This window comes from Trichosurus vulpecula, chromosome 2 (assembly GCF_011100635.1).
Source record: "Trichosurus vulpecula isolate mTriVul1 chromosome 2, mTriVul1.pri, whole genome shotgun sequence".
Classification (NCBI taxonomy): Eukaryota; Metazoa; Chordata; class Mammalia; order Diprotodontia; family Phalangeridae; genus Trichosurus; species Trichosurus vulpecula.
This window is the reverse complement of record NC_050574.1, coordinates 243,927,648-243,945,404: the sequence shown is the minus strand read 5'-3', so window position 1 is coordinate 243,945,404 and position 17,757 is coordinate 243,927,648. Positions and strand designations below refer to the sequence as shown.

The following is a 17,757-nucleotide window of genomic DNA, read 5'->3' as shown; positions in this document are numbered from 1 at the left end:
GTGTATCTTTTTTTTACCCTAAAACTACCTTTTCCAAGCTACATTGTAGAAGACAAATTATCTAGGGAAAGGAATTCTTTATTATATAAAGATAAGAGATTAAAACTGCTACATTGTATATGCAGCTAGCAATAAACATGGAAGCTTTGTTTGCCCTTTGCTAATTGGCATCTTTGCAGCACTGAAAAATGTTAACAATATATTCTGATAACTTGTTCCATAAAAGATTCATTAAAAGTTTAAGAGAGAGAGAGAGAGAGAGAGAGAGAGAGAGAGAGAGAGAGAGAGAGAGAGATAAAAGTGACTATAGATGCAACCTTCAGAGAGGGTGTGAAATAATAACTCTTTCTTGCAGCAAATAATTAGGTTTGCTTAATTACCCAGTGATGTTTATCCAGATTTTAAGTGTGATGAAGGAAGGCAAATCACCTTTAAAGCTAACAAGATCATTGCCTTATTAAAAATTCATGTATTACTGAATTCTATGGGTAACATTTGTCATAGAAAAATTTCCATTCCTTGCTGGCATTCATAAATTGTGCTATTACCATGAATAATACCTATTCAAATTACTTTTAAATATTTAAAACGTTCTGTCATTAAATTCATATCATATTTACTTTGTATATTAATACACATACATATATGAATATATAAATTGAATAATAGTTTATAAAGTAATGATAGTATAAAAAAATCTATGTCTGAATTGTTAAAGTACTTTCTCATTAAAGTTCATGAATCTTCTCTCTTGGTTCATAATACATTTAGAATTTTTTTGTTTATCTTAGAACAGAAGATGATCCTAATCTAAAAGGTACCACAGAAACATGTATTACAAATCATGTAGTGCCAAGATACAAGGTATATGACTTTAGTGCCTGATACCAGGAATTCTGGGGTTGGTAAATTGCTTGATGTCACGAGTTCTGAAGTGCAGTAGGGCTACCATCAATCAGGAGCAGGTATGTGCCTTGTCTGTTCAATAGCATTTTGATCCTGGGAACAAAGAAATCGCCAAGATACCCAAGGGTGCATGAACAACCCCAGGTCAAAGCAGGTCAAAGTTGCTCTGTCAATCAGAAACACCAATTGGGCATGTGGGTGGCTGCTGTACTTCCAAGCTCAGGAAGATAGGAAGTCACAGTCTCAAAAAACAACCCAATACAAAATAAAATCATATAAGAATATGTAATCAGTGCCTTCTGAACCTCTTTAGCCCAAGAAATTTATTTCAATGTTCTTAATTTGAAAAAGTAAGCTTTTGATAAAAACCAATGAGTAAGTGGTAACACATTTTTCGCAAAATGCCTGGTGATGGTGAATGGAGGAGGGGTGGTTTTTTTTTCATTTTGTATTGTTTTTGAGATCCATGACTTCCCATCAAATTGAGATTTAATGTCTGAAACATATGCTAAGAAAGGACAATACAACAGATACTATGCCTCATTAAGTAAAGGTAGTAAAAAAATTACTTGCTGAAATATGAACCAAAAGTCCATCCCTTCCTCAACCCCTCTGGCTATGTAGCTAGAGACCATCTATATAAGCAGAAGATGTGATGACAATATTAAATATTGAATTAAAGGTTGCACTGAGATGGGTTAAAAATCAGCTATAGAGCCCAGAAATGTACTCTGGATGTGCATAAGATAAGAACTTGGTAAAATCCTTGTTTACTTTTTATTTTACTTTATCATGAATTGCATTGACTATGACTGATGTGGCTATCCATCAGTTTTGATCAAGCCAAGATATATAAATAAAGGAGAGACAAAAGATAGATTACAATTGTTTTTATTTTTTAAATTTGATTTTCTTAAGGTAGACGGATCCTCTGATTTTAATGACAACACTTACTTTTATCATCATGTACCAATTCAATTCTCAACTTCTAAATTGTGGTTAAATTAGTTCCCAAACTCAGGTCTTCCTGGTTCCAAAGCCAGTATGCTATCCACCATACTACCTAGATGTTTAGATGTCTTGGGGATGTATAGACAGACATAGCTTCAGACATGTTTTCTTTTTTTCTTGTCTCTTCTACTACTATGAAAACTCTGGTTTTTAACTTTCCATATTTATAAATGGAGAAAAAGTAAAGCACTTCTTTTTCTCCAATTCAACATACATATATTATTAAGTATTTTGTACAAAGATTTTGCTTGGGGATTTAGGATACAAAAATTCTACTTTTAATGAATTTACATTCTAATTGATCCTAATTCCTCCTTCTTCAAAACTCCCATGGCTCCCCATAACTTAACTCTCTCAGCTGGTAACTTTGCCTTATATTTCATTACAAACAAAAATGAGTTCATTCACAAAAAAGCTCCTATATATCCTCTTCTTTTCATATCACTTCAGTTCCCTATTGCTGAAAAACTAAATCAAACAACTGTTTGGAAACCATAGTGTAATTTTATATTGACTCTTTGTATCAAATATAGTGGAAAGGATTTTTGGCTTTACAACCTTAGATAAAGGGATACGTATTAGGGAATCACAATTTGAGTCAGGAGAGTCCCTGAGAAGCTGAGGAATTAGAAGGTAAATGTTAGAAGTTGCATATAAAAGCCAGGTAATAAAAGGCAACAGAACTGAGAAGCTGAGAAAACTGAAACATCACTGAAAGTAGGAAAAAGAGTTGAGAAAGAAGACAATAATATTAGCTGCTCAGAGCTCAGACTAGAAGCACAAGAGGTTGTGGTTTGTCCATCATTCTTGAAGAAGACCATGACATCAGGGAGATGATGACATGACTTGCATTGAATTCAATTTGAGTGAAGAAGGGCTATGCAAAGTCACCAGTCTTACTTTCTCCTCCAGAGCCATCTGGGTCTAATGGCTTGATATCTTGATTTCTCATCAAGTCACTAGCTTCCACTTGCTCCTATATAATTTTGAAGGTAGTATTTTCTTCAGTGGTCTTTTGGACCTCCTTTTCAACATGGCTAATTCTCCCTTTCGAGGCATTCTTTTCCTCTTTGGCTTTTTGGAGCTCTTTTGCCATTTGAGTTAGTCTATTTTTAAGGTGTTGTTTTCTTCAATATTTTTTTCAGTATTTTTGGGTAAGTCATTGACTTGTTTTTCATGGTTTTCTCACATCATTCTCATTTCTTGTCCAAATTTTTCCTCTACTTCTCTAACTTGCTTTTCCAAATTCTTTTTGAGCTCTTCCATGGCCTGAGACCACTTCATGTTTTTCTTGGAGGCTTTTGATGTAGGCTCTTTGACTTTGTTGACTTCTTCTGGTGGTATGTTTTGGTCTTCTTTGTCACCAAAGAAAGATTCCAAAGTCTGAGACTGAATCTGAGTGTGTTTTCTCTGCCTGGTAATGTTCCCAGCTAACTTACTTGACACTTGCGTTTTTCAGCAGTGTATGACTGCTTGTAGAGTAAAGAGTACTTTGTTCCAAGCTTGAGGGGATGCACTGTTGATTTCCTAGCTATTTCTATACAGCCAGCTCTGCCACACCAGCACTCCTCCTTCCCAAAGAACCACCAACCAAGACCTGACTCAGATCTTAAGCAGGCTCTGCACTCCTGCTCTGATATGCCACTTAATTCCTCCCACCAGGTGGGCCTGGGGCCTGAAGCAACTGCAGTTGTAGTTCTGTAACTGAACCTCCCCTACTTCCCTTGGGGGGGGGTGGCTGAACTCCTTCTCTCTGTCATCGCAGCTTTCCCCACTGACCTTCTCTGTTGTCTTTGGTGTTTGTGGGTTGAGAAGTCTGGTAATTGCCGCAGCTTACTGATTCAGGGTGGTAGGGCTGTTGTGCTGAAAAAAAGCGAGCGAGACCCGGATATAAATTTAGATGTGGATTTATTGAAACACGCGACTGTTCGGAGTAATTACTCAAATTGAAGAGCAACGAGTAAGGGAAGAGAAAGATTATTTAAAGGGAAAGAACAGAATTAGATTTCTGTGGAGATGGGGACACAAACAGTGGGACCAGCTGAGGCAGGATTATTTCCATGGAGAAGGGAACACAAACAGCGGGGTCCATGGAGATGGGAGTACAAACAGTGGGGTCTGTGGAGACAGGAGTAAAAACAGTGGGGTGGGCTGGGGCAAATTGGAGAAACTGGAGGGGAGGCAGGGCATAACAGGGCCTGTTCTGCCTGGTTCCTGGTCTGTTTGGTCCTGCCGCCACCCTCCCTGAACTCCACACCCTGCTCCGTGCACGATAGACCTTACCCAGCAACCATCCAGGATGTCCTGGGCTGGATCCCTGCTTCCGTCTGCTATTTTGTGGGTTCTGCAGTTATAGAATTTGTTCAGAGCCATTTTTATAGGTTTTTGGAGGGATCTGGCAGGGAGCTCATCCAAGTCCCTGCTTTCCAGCCGTCATCTTGGCTCCGCTTCCCCCCCCCCCAACAATGGCCTTTTAAAGCTAAGGTCGTTTCAAGTTCTCACTTTGAATAAGGTGTTACAACAATCCAGCTAGTAGATGCTATGGGGGTGAAAAACCAACACAAGCCCAACAACAAGAACTCTGCCAGCATAGGTTCTTTTGATCTGCTTTACTAAGGAAAGCAACATTAAGGGGTTAACAAGCTTACCCTAATCCAGCATACAGACATCATTCACTTAGTTCAGGGGAAAAAGCCAGCACCCTGAACTTCAGAGCAAAACGCAACCAAATTACAAACATCAACAGACAGACCAAATACAATTCATAGTTACCAACATCTAAGTTCAGCCTGGAAGCTCATAACAAGGGCTGGCCCAGAGACATGCATACCACCACAGCTGTGGGTAAGAGCTCGGAAAAATAGAAAGCCAACCCCTGGTTTTATATCTTTTTCAGGGTCAAGGGTGAGTCACACATGTGACTCACCCACGTGACCTGAAATCGTCACAAAGAGGCAGCTTAAACCCACATGGTCTAAAAACCTCTGATGTCCCAAACATGCCACTCAAACCCATGTAACCTAGGCCCTCCCCTGAGGCAAGGAGGTCACCAAGGACTCCCAATCTAATCAAGGAAACAAAGGCCAAACTTTTCAAGGGCACTTGGTTGAACTGAGTGCTAAGAGCCCATTTTGATTGCCAACACACTAGGCAACACCCATTCAATGAATAGGATTGTTGAAAAAGTCAGTCAAGGGATGGCACCTTTAATAAATTAAAAAAAAAATAAAATGGGAGAGGAAGACGCTCAGATTTGCTGGCCTAAAGAGACATAATTACTATTTACAATCATTCTAAGCCAGGAGGGACCAAAAAGTAACCATTAACTGGTGAACTGGTGTTTGGGTAGGGACCTATTGTCCAATCAATGAGATCCAGAGTGAATTGAGTTTAAGGCACAGTTCTGAGAAAGAAACCTACCCAATTGTAACAACAATGTTGCTAGCAGCTGCTGTGGAGTTGAAAGACCAATAACAAGACCAACAACAGGAGAACACAGGAGTGCTGCTAGCACAGTTCATGGTGCTGAAAAAAGTGAACCTGTAATGAAATACAGTATTTCTGAGCATTCCTGATGAAAAGACCAAAGCTTCACAGTAGCTTTATAGTAAAAACACAGGTGTTAAGAGAAAAATAGAAAGGTAAACATGAATGATCTAAAGAAATGAAAAAAAATGCATATACTGGTTACATTTTGAAATGGGGAGAGGATGCGTCCACTCTGATCTCTATTATCATTAGGCATGATGGAGTGTAATTAGACAGAATGCTTGAGAGAGGCTCTGTTACATCTTGACAATCTTAAAATAGGAACAGAAAGAAAGGAGAAAATAGATAAATTAAAAAGGAAGGGAAAGGGAAGTCGGGGAAAATCATCTCACACAATGTGATTGCTCAAGAAGACAACCATATAAGTAATGAGAAAACAATGGGAAGAACAGCTAATACTCAAACCACTTATATACAAAGTGGCTAAAGGAAGAAAGACTATGTACACAAAGTTGGCTACAGAAATAAATTTCACTCAACAAGGAAATGAAAGAGAAGGGAAAGAAAGGGGATGGGGGAAATTAGAGGGAGAGTATATTAAGGAATTGATTGGTCCTAAGTAAAACAAACTCTAAGGGCATACTGTACAAAAACACATATAGCTCTTTTTGAGTTGGCAAAGAATTGGAATGTGAGAGGATTGTCTATCAATTGGGAAATGGCTGAAAAAGTTGGGTCATGCAAATGTGATGGAATGCTATTGTGCTTTAAATGATAAAGAAAGGGATAGTTTCATAGAAATCTGTTAAGGCTTATATGAACTGACACTGCAGAGTAATGTTAACAGAACCAGAAGAATGATCTATACAATGAGAATATTGTAAAGACAAATAACTTTCAAAGATTTAAGAATCCTGATCAACACAATGACCAACCACAGTTTAACCTACCTATGTTTTAGTAGAGAGGCAATGTTCTCAGAATACCAATTAAGATATAACTATATATTTTTGTAATGGTGCTTTTCCCCCCACCTTTGATTCTCAGTTGAGAGGGGAAAAGAAGTAGAGAACAAAGATTTTTGTTGATTGGAAAAAATACAATTAAATTGAATATTCATTCACTTTTTTCCACTGCAAATGATTATCCTGATAATTTTTTTTTACATATGAAAGTTCTTTATATATCAACCATAAAGTGTCACAAAAATATCAGGAATTAATAATTCTTTACAATTTTGATTTCATTTTGAGAATAAAAGATGGTGTCAATAATATTATCTCTAATTTTATTTGCTGTAACAGTTTTTATCATCATCATTTTCTTTTACATAGTTATTAATTGTTTCTACAATTCATTCTTTAGTTGACTCATTATTCAAGATTTCATTGTTAAGTTTCTATTTGGGTCTATATCTTTGGTTTGTGGTCTCTGAATAAATTTCTGTTCTTATGTAATTATAGTCTGGAAGGATATATTGATTCTTTCTGCAATTTTCTTGGAATTAACATTTTCTTACAATATTTTTTAATATTTTTACACATTTTCTTGCAATATATCTATGCCCTAGGAGACAGCCAATTTTTGTAAATGTTCCATGTGATGTAGAAAAATATATTTATTCTCTTGCTGTCTCATTGAGAAGATACCACAGTCTTCTAATTCTGGTTTCTCAGAAATTTGTTCAGTTCCATATTTTCCCTTTTGTTTAACTTTCTGTTAGACTTTTCCAAAACTGATAAATGGATATTGAAATCTTCTATCACTGTTGTGTAGCTGTCTATGTGTTCTTAAAATGTAGATGTTTCCTTTATGAATTTGGATGTCAAAGCATTAGAAGCATATGATTATTAGTGATATTGTGCTTTTTTCCAGCAAAATTAATTTGTTTATCCATTTTTTTAGTGTTTGTTTTCACTTGTCTAATAACATGGTGATGACTCCTGCTTTTTTAATCTACTTAATGCATAATATTTTTCCATCCTCTCAGTTTTGTTTTATTATATATTTGTATTTAAAAAAACATTGCTTATAAGCAACAGGTTGTAGAGCATTGTCTTCTTTTGTAATCTAACATTCTTTTTGTTTTATTAGGTTGTTTAATTCATTCATATTTAAATTTATAAGAATTAGGCAATATTCTTTTAAAATCTTTCCTCTACCTCCTCATGCAATACCTTGTACATGCTTCCCTTTCTGAGACCACAGAGGTCACCTTCCCCTCAGTGCCAGCACTAGATTTGACACTAGCACCCTTTCCTACCCCTTCCCTTCCACTCCTTTCATGTACTCTCCCATATTGGACAGTCTGTCACAAGGTTCTGTCCTTAATGCCACAACCCCAGCCCCGTTCACCCCTTCACTGATGCCTCTCCCAGATTCCTGCTTTCACCCTTGTCTCTTTGTGTTTTCTTACAAAGAAGTCTTTTATTGTTCTTCATACAACCGTTCAGTTGTTATATCTGCATTTATTCACTTCTTTTGCATTGCATAGCTGTTGTTTTGAGTGTTTGAGATGCAAATAATATCTTTGTTCTAGTTTTGTTTCTAAAAATGTTTCAAATTATTTTTTACCATGTAATGTTCATATTTTGTCTTGTGTGTTGTTAAGCTTAGATTTGCAGGATTGATCATCCTGGGTTGCATCCTGAGATCCAATGCACTTTGGAATACATTATTCCATTCCTTCCTCCTTTTTTAGTGGATACAGAATAGCTTTGCATTAATCAGATGCATTTGTATTTGAAAGATTTTTTTAAATGGCTTACAGAACTTGTTCCTAAATTGAATTGTTAAATATAACCACTCTATGTCTCAGATATTTCAGCTTTTTTTTGTTTTGTTTTGTTTTCTGGAGGTGATTTCTGTATTCTTTCAACTGCAATATTTTCTATGTTCAGACATTTTGAGTAGTTATCCTTTATTATGTCCTTCATTATGGTGCAAAGTTTTCTCTTCTATTATACCTTCTTCTCTTCTGTCTCACCTATCTTCTAGGATGGGTGGTCTCTATGCATCCTATCTTCAAGAACCTTATGTTTTGTTTGAATGGTGAGTGTATTTTTTTCTTAATGTTCTTGCTTTTTGCTTCTCTTCTTTGAGACTGTCTTTCATTTCTGTAGATTTGAATTACCCCAATATTTATTTCATCTCTTGTTCTTTGGTGAAGCTTGACATTATCAATTCCAGTTTTTCTATTCTCTTCATTATTTTTGCAGTGTAGGATGTAAATTTTCCCATTATTCTTATTTCTCTTTTAAACCATTGAGAAATAATGTGCTGTTATTCTAAGCTCTCCTCAAGTTCCACAGGTTCCTCTGTCTCATCAAATGTTGGGTCATTTATCTTCATTTGAAGTATTTATTCATAGATGCCTCAACTCATTTACTATATAATAGAGGCCATATTATCTTATACTGTTACTTTTTCCTGTTGATTTATTTGTTTATGTTCAAGGTTTTTGAGATTCCTTCTTCCTGGTATATTTGGAAGTCTCCTTCTTCCCCTTCCTTATTTTCTATATTGCTTATTCTGTTTCCTTTCTCTCTAGTTGTAGCTATGTTGGTGCCTGGATGTCAAAATATCTCTTCCTCATCTTGCACTGAACTCACAGTTCACCAGCTTTGGTCTCTGCCCTAACTGAATTTTGGGTGGTCAGAACTGTCCTCAGCAGGTTCCTGTGCTCTTCTGTTGGCTTGGTGGAATGCTACACAGCTTCCCAAATGCAAATTATCCTATCTGAGTAACCTGTTCCACCCATTCTGTTCCTCAGTTCTTTGACCTGGCATCGGAGTTCAGACCTTGTTAGCACTAGCAGTTCAGAGGCTTCTGGCACTGGAAGTTTGCAGTTTTGGAGCTCTGGCATTGGAGTTACTGGGTTGTAGTCCCCAGTAGGCTTTTGCTACTGAAGGGCTGTGGCTAAGCTAAATGTTGAGGTCTGAGAAAATTGCACACCCTGGAGCTGGGGTTATATAGCACTGGAAAGAGGTAGTGGAGGCTAGGGGCCAGAGTATAGGCATAAATTTTGATATAAGCCTGTGTCTTGGAACTGCCTATATTGCTTCACTGCCAGTAGTGTGGAAGGTGGCTAAAAGTGCTCAGTGAACTCATTGTTAGTGAGAATAAATTCCTCGGTTTTGGGATTTTTTTCACCCTGTTCTGGATTCTTGGTTTACCAGATCATGGAAACAACGAAATTTTCTTTATCTTTAACACAAAATTTCTGTGTTGGTTTTTTCTCTTGAGTGGGTTAAGAAGATTATGGTGATAAAAGAAATTGTCTAGTCTGTCATCTTGATGATTATGTGGCTCAGAAGCACCTCTTGATATTTTTTTCTTTTTCTTTTTTTAAATTCCCCCCTTAAGAGTATTTTTTCCAATTACATGCAAAGATAATTTTCAACATTCACTTTTATAAGATTTAGACTTTCAAATTTTGTTCTTCCTCCCTCACTCCCCTCCCACCTCCCAAAGAAGGCAAGCAATATGACATAAGCTATACAATCATATTAAACATATTTCCATATTAGCCATGTTGTGAAAGAAGAATCAGAACAAAAAAAGAAAAACCAGAGAAAACAATATACTTTGATCTGCATTCAGACTCCATAGTTCTTTCTCTGGATGTGGATAGTATTTTCTATCATAAGTCTTTTGGAATTGTCTTAGATCATTGTATTGCTAAGAAGAGCTAAGTCTATCAAAGCTGGTCATCGCACAATGTTGCTGTTACTATGTACATTGTTCTCCTGGCTGGGCTCATTTCACTCAGCATCAGTCCACATAAGTCTTTCCAGGATTTTTTCTGAAATCTGCCTGCTCATCATTTCTTATTACACAATAGTTTTCCATTACATTCATATACCACAGATTGTTTGGCCATTCCCCAATCGATGGACATCCCCTAAAATTCTAATTCTTGCCAACAAGAAAGCTGCAATAAATATTTGTCCTTTTCCTTTTTTAAATGATTTCTTTGGGATGGATACAAACCTAGTAGTGGTATTGCTGGATCAAACGGTAGGCATAATTTGATTGCCCTTTGTCTATAGTTCCAAATTTCTTCCTAAAATGGTTGGACCAGTTCACAACTCTACCAACAATGCATTAGTCTCCAACATTTATCATATTCCTTTTTCTGTCATATTAGCCAATCTGATGTAAGGTGGTACCTCAGAGCTGTTTTAATTTGCATTTTTCTAATCAATAGCGATTCAGAGCATTTTTTTCATATGGCTCAAGGTAGCTTTAATTTCTTTATCTGAAAACTGCCTGTTCATATCCTTTGTCCATTTATCACTTGGAGGGTGACTTGTATTTTTATAAATTTGACTCATTTCTCTATGTATTTTAGAAATGAAGCCTTTATCAGAAACAGCAGCCATAAAAAAATTGTTTCCCACTTTTCTGCTTTCCTTCTAATCTTGGTTGCATTGGCTTTGAGCAAAAACTGTTTAATTCAATGTAATAGAAATTATCCATTTTGCATTTCATAATTTTCTCTATCTCTTTTGAACTTATTTTGGTATATGGTGTAGGAAACTAGGTCTGTGCTAGTTTCTGCCATACTGTGTTCCAGGTTTCTAGCAGTTTTTGTCAAATATTGACTTCTTATCCCAGAACGAGGAGTGTGTGGGTTTATCAAACAGTAGATTACTATAGTCATTGACTATTGTGTCTTGTGAGCCTAACCTATTCTGATAATCTACCACTCTTTCTTAGCAAGTTCTAAATAGTTCTGATGATTGTTGATTCATAGTATACTTTTAGATCTGGCATGGCAAGGCCACTTTCCTTTGCATTTTTTTCATCCATTCCCTTTATATTCTGCAACCACCTTCTTACAGATGAATTTTGTTATTATTTTTCCTAGCTCTCTAAAATAATTTTTTTTGGTTTTTTTGATTGGCATGGACTGAATAAATTAATTTTGGTAGAATTATAATTTTTATTATATTAGCTCAGCCTACCCATGAGAAACTATTTTTGATAACTTGGCTCTCATTTAAGAAACTATGTAGTATATTGGGGTTCAATAATGTCAGAACAATTTCTTCCCTAAACAATAAATAGTACCTATAGAACATCTGTAATAATAGGAAATCCCTTTTCGAGAGGGAGATACTTTGAGTAGTAACGCCTTTCCGGGGGGGCAGAGCCAAGATGGCGGCTGGAAAGCAGGGAGTTGCATGAGCTCCCTGCCAGGTCCCTCCAAAAACCTATAAAAATGGCTCTGAACAAATTCTAGAACTGCAGAACCCACAAAATAGCAGAGGGAGGCAGGGCTCCAGCCCAGGACAACCTGGATGGTTGTTGGGTGAGGTCTACAATGCATGGAGATGGGAGCGGAGGGGAGCAGAGGGGAATGGAGCCCAGCGGAGCCCAGCGTGGGCGGCGGCAGGACCAACCAGACCAGGAGCCAGGCGGAACAGGCCCTAGTGCCCTGAATCAGTGACCTGTGGCAGTTACCAGACTTCTCAACCCACAAACACAAAAGACAACAGAGAAGGTTAGTGGGAAAAGCTGCGAGGAACAGAGTTTAAAAAGGAGTTCATGGTTCAGCCACCACCCTGGAGGCAGCAGGGGTGGTGCAGCTACAGAAATACAGCTGCAGTTGCTTCAGGCCCCAGGCCCACCTGGTGGGAGGAATTAAGTGGTGGATCAGAGGAGGAATGCAGAGCCTGCTTAAGATCTGAGTTCAGTCCTGGTTGGCGGTTCCTGGGGAAGGAGAAGTACTGGTGTGGCAGAGCTGGCTGTATAGAAATAGCTCTGAAATCAACAGCGCATCCCCTCAGGCTTGGAACAAAGTACCCTTTACTCTACAAGCAGTTATACCCCAATGAAACACTCAAGGGTAAAGTAAGTTGGCTGGGAAAATGACCAGGCAGCGAAAATGCACTCAGATTCAGTCTTTGCAGACTTTGCAATCTTTCTTTGGTGACAAAGAAGACCAAAACATACAACCAGAAGAAGTCAACATAGTCAAAGAGCCTACATCAAAAGCCTCCAAGAAAAACATGAAGTGGTCTCAGGCCATGGAAGAGCTCAAAAAGGATTTGGAAAAGCAAGTTAGAGAAATAGAGGAAAAATTGGGAAGAGAAATGAGAGTGATGTGAGAAAACTATGAAAAACAAGTCAGTGGCTTTCTAAAGGAGACCCAAAAAAATACTGAAGAAAATAACACCTTAAAAAATAGAATAACCCAAATGGCAAAAGAGCTCCAAAAAGCCAATGAGGAGAACAATGCCTTGAAAGGCAGAATTAGCCATGTTGAAAAGGAGGTCCAAAAGACCACTGAAGAAAATACCACCTTAAAAATTATATTGGAGCAAATGGAAGCTAGTGACTTTATGAGAAATCAAGATATTATAAAACAGAACCAAAGGAATGAAAAAATGGAAGACAATGTGAAATATCTCATTGGAAAAACCACTGACCTGGAAAATAGATCCAAGAGAGATAATTTAAAAATTATTGGACTACTTGAAAGCCATGATCAAAAAAAGAGCCTAGACATCACCTTTCAAGAAATTATCAAGGAGAACTGCCTTGATATTCTAGAGCCAGAAGGTAAAATACAAATTGAAAGAATCCACAGATTGCTTCTTCAAAAAGATCCCCAAAAGAAAACTCCTAGCAATATTGTTGCCAAATTCCAGAGCTCCCAGATCAAGGAGAAAATATTGCAAGCAGCCAGAAAGAAACAATTTTAGTTTTGTGGAAACATAATTAGAATAATACAAGATCTATCAGCTTCTACCTTAAGGGATCATTGGTCTTGGAATACGATATTCCGGAGGTCAATGGAGCTAGGATTAAAACCAAGAATCACCTACCCAGCAAAACTGAGTATCATGCTCCAAGGCAAAATATGGATTTTCAATAAAATAGAAGACTTTCAAGCTTTCTCACTGAAAAGACCAGAGCTAAATAGAAAATTTGACTTTCAAACACAAGAACCAAGAGAAGCATGAAAAGCTAAACAAGAAAGAGGAATCACAAGGGACTTACTAAAGTTGAACTGTTTTGTTTACATTCCTACATGGAAAGATGATGTGTATGATTCATGAGACTTCAGTATTAGGGTAGCTGAAGGGAATATGCATATATATGTGTGTGTGTGTGTGTGTGTGTATGTGTATACATATGTATATATGTATGTGTATGTATGTGTATATACATATATATATATATACATATACATGTATATATATACATAGACAGAGGGCACAGGGTGAGTTGAATATGATGGGATAATATCTAAAAAAATAAAATCAAATTAAGGGATGAGAGAGGAATATACAGAGAGAAGGAGAAAGGGAGAGATAGAATACGGTAAATTATCTCGCATAAAAGTGGCAAGAAGGAGCAGTTCTGTGGGGGGGGGGGGGCAGGTGAGGGGTTATGGGTGAGTCTTGCTCTCGTTGGATTTGACCTGGGGAGAGAATACCATGGACACTCAATTGGGTGTCTTTCCCCAGGGGAGGGAATGAGAAGGAGGATGGAAGGGGGGGTGGAATGGAGGGGAGAGCGAGTTGGGGGAGGAGGTAATCAGGTACGGGCCCTTTTCGGAGAGTGACAGAGTCAGGGGAGGGGATTCAACAGAGGGGGATAGGTTAGGAAGGAGCAAGGTACAGTTGGTCTTTCGCAACATGAGTATTGTGGAAGGGTTTAGCATGGTGATGCGCATGTGGCCTATGCTGAGTTGCTTGCCTTCTTCGGTGTGGGGGTGGGGAGGGAGGGGGAAGAGAGTTTGGAACTCAAGGTTTTGGGAACAGATGTTCAAAAACAAACAAAAAGAAGTTTTTGCATGCAGATGGCAGGTGGGATGCACAGGCAATGGGGAGTAGAAATTTACCTTGCCCTACACGAAGGGAGAGGAGGGGGGATGGGAGCGTAGTGGGGTGACAGAGGTGGGGGCTGACTGTGGAGCGGGGCAACCAGAAAGTACGCCATCTTAGAGTGGGCGGGAGGGTGGAAATGGGGAGAGAATTTGTAGTTCAGACTCTTGTGAAAATCAAGGCTGAAAACTAAATATATTAAATAAATTTTAAAAAAATATATAAAAGAAATAAAAAACCCAAAACTAAAACAAAATGTATGAGGAAATAGCTAATAAGTATTATAACAGCCTCTCAAACCCAGGTCTCTTGTTTTCCAACCCAGTGCTCCTTCTACTCCAAATTGACCTGTGCCTATTATCCCAAACCTCGCACCTTCTCCTTTGCCTGCCCCTCATTCCCAGGTCACCAGCTTCTCAAGGCTGGCGCTGGGGTGGGGGAGGGGGCTCCTTACCCATTTCGCAGTCCTTGCCAGTGAATTCCTCAGGGCAGGTACAGTGATAGGAAGTGGAGTCTTGGGAGTTGGAGCAGGACCCTCCATTTCTGCAAGGGCTGGAGGCATAATAATCCAGGCTGCCTGGAAGACACAGGGGTATAAGCCAACGGCCTCCTTTGTCTCATTATCTCCTTCACCTCCCTTTCTCAGGCATTGCCTATGAACTGGAAATTCTGCTGGCTTCTGGTTAGACTTGATGCTCTGTTAATGTAGAAAACTCTCCTTTCAGGATCTCAAAGACCTGGTTTGTTGGAACACGGGTTGAGGCTAGCCTTATGCCAAGGGGGTGTTCACCTCTTTGTGAGCTGGGAGAAATAGGTTCATAGGCTTTAGTATTAGAATGGACCTTAGCAATCATACCAACCAGTTCCTTCTACTTCAGAATGTAAGTCCTTTATGGGCAGTGAAAATTTCATTCCTTTCTTTGTAGGGATACTTACTAGAGATACCTAGTAGCTGGCACAGTGCTGGGCACATAGGAAGCCTTAATAAATGCATGTTGAACTGACTTAAAAAAAAGTAACTCCTTTCCAATATTGCCAATACACGCTTTGTGAACATACATTTCTTTGTTTTATGTCTTGTGTAATGCTCATGTTCAGCAGATCACTCAACAAAATTATCTGTACATCTGTCTTGGAATCATATCTAAGAATATTTGTAGAATAACTTTATTTGAGTAAAGCATTTAAACCATAAATCAATCAATCAATCAATCAATCAATCTGTCTATCTATCCAGCTATCTATATGTTTGTCTATCTGTTCATCTAACCTATAAAGGGGTAAGATTGTGTGGATCAAATGACTTCTAAAATCAATTAGCAATCTAGGTATAAGCAATATATTAAACCTTGAAGATTGTGTTCATTTGGTTTTTCAGTAACTTAGAAAAATATCATTCACTCTCTTTAATTTTACATTAGTTTTATTTAGTTAAAATATGGCATTTTTATAATTGCAAATGAAATGCTAAGACTATTCTTTCATTTATTAGGATTAATGTATCTATACTATATGATTTTATATCTATGTATGTATATATATACACATGCAGATGTATACGTGGATGTGTGTATTTTTTTCCCAAGCAGGATATGTGGATATGTTCCTTGTTTTTCAGAATGATTACTAAGTGAGAGGTTACTTGGAGGTTCGGTCCCACATTACCTCAAACCAAGTAAAAACGTTCCAAATAAGCTAAAATAAAAATGGCTACAAATTGGGGCTGGGAAGGGAGAAGAAGAAATCCCTATGGAAAACTAGCAGAAAGACCAATGAATTGGGGGAGAAAAGAAAAATGCTGATTATAGTAAATACTGCAGTGTAAAATAATTCCTAGAAGCATCTCCAGCCAAAAGGAATAATTCTGTAAAAACTATTACTATTACCCAGAAATGAGTATGGAATGACTTCCAGAGCTCGAGGAGTTTTGGAAAAGTTTAATAAGGAATAAAAATAAGAGATAAAGGACAAAATTAAGCTCATAAGAGAAAAAGTGAAAATAAAATTTTGATTTAGAATGGCAGCTGAAAAACCTTAGCAAAAAACTGAACATCCTGAGAAAATGAGAAGAAAGAAAGCAGAAATTTAATATTATAACTAGTGTCATCTGAGGGCAATAAAGATAACACAACTGGAAGAACTCATTAGTGCTCTATAATAATAACAAAAATTGTTATTTTAAAAATATCCAAAAGTGAGATAAAATTATAATTATCATTGTATTCTGAGGAAATTATTAATAATGCTTGAATATCATATTCATGGATACCATGTACTAATTTTAAGAAGAATGGGTATACAAGGATGAAGTTTATAGACTCTATTGACCTTACACTTAAGGAATCCTTTCATATCAACAAAAACCATAATAGTCAAGTCCAAAAAAGCCATTCAAAGTGATCATATTGTGAACAGATAGGCCATGACCAATAGCCTCACGAAATTGTTGTCTTTACCAAGTAGACCTACTCATGAGAAATAAAAACAAAACCTGGAAGAAGACATGTAAGAAAGCAAAGCAAATTGGCTTGCAACCAATAATAATGCATCTTTCAAATTTAAGCATAATTCTCTTAGGAAAAATGGATTTAATTAAGATTTATTTCAATTCGATTCAACAAAAATATATTCAGGATTAATAAATATTAAAGACTGTTCTAAATGCTGGAACTATAAAGATAAAAATTACATAGTTCTTGACCTGAAATAGCTTACATTCCACTAGGAATATTATAAGTTAGGCCACAGTGTTTGCAATGCAAGAAATAAAACAAACTTTAGAAAGGGAAACAAGATTATCTCAACAATCTTTAACTACAGCAGGTTAAGAGGCACAGTGGATAGAGCAGTGGGTTTGGAATGAGGAAGACATCTTCATGATTTCAAATCTGGTTTCAGACTCTCATTAGCTGTGTAACCCTCAGCAAGTCACTTAACCCAGTTTGTCTCAGTTCTTCATCTGGAGAAGAAAATGACAAACCACTTCCTTTTCTCTGCCAAGAAAATCCCAAAATGGGGTTGGGAAGAGTTGGACATGACTGAACAACAAATGTCCTCAACAATGTTACATAATTAATGGAAGGGGGGAAAGATATTTTTTTTCGCTTGGGCACCCTACATCTAGTTCATTTCATGGAAAGTAGGGAACATTTTCAACGCGAATTTTGTAGTTTAAAAGGTTGTAGAAAAAAATTCTGTGCAAGTCTATGATCTGCATTGGGGGAGAAAGTTTCCCCAATGAAAGTTCTCCACACCAATGAAATAAAATATAAATTAAGAGCAGATATAAGTTAGGATTTTTTGAAGGTCTTTTTTCTTGTTTAGAGAGAGAGAGAGAACTTGGATAAGGCCTCTCAGCTTCATATCTCTCATTTCTCTCTGTCTTTGCCTCTGTCTCTACCTTCCTCTCCTTTCCCTTTCACTCTCTATCTCTGTGTCTCTGTCTATCTCTCTCAATAGGTTTCTGATAGTTCACTGCATTTGTCTGAAAGGAAAAAAATACATATATATA

The 17,757-nt window shown here is 37.4% G+C and overlaps 1 pseudogene; it reads right to left on the bottom strand.

Moving 5' to 3' along the window:
* LOC118836942 overlaps positions 1-14,787 on the bottom strand; it is a 61,391-nt pseudogene extending 46,604 nt beyond the window's left edge.
* Positions 14,788-17,757: the final 2,970 nt, after the last annotated feature.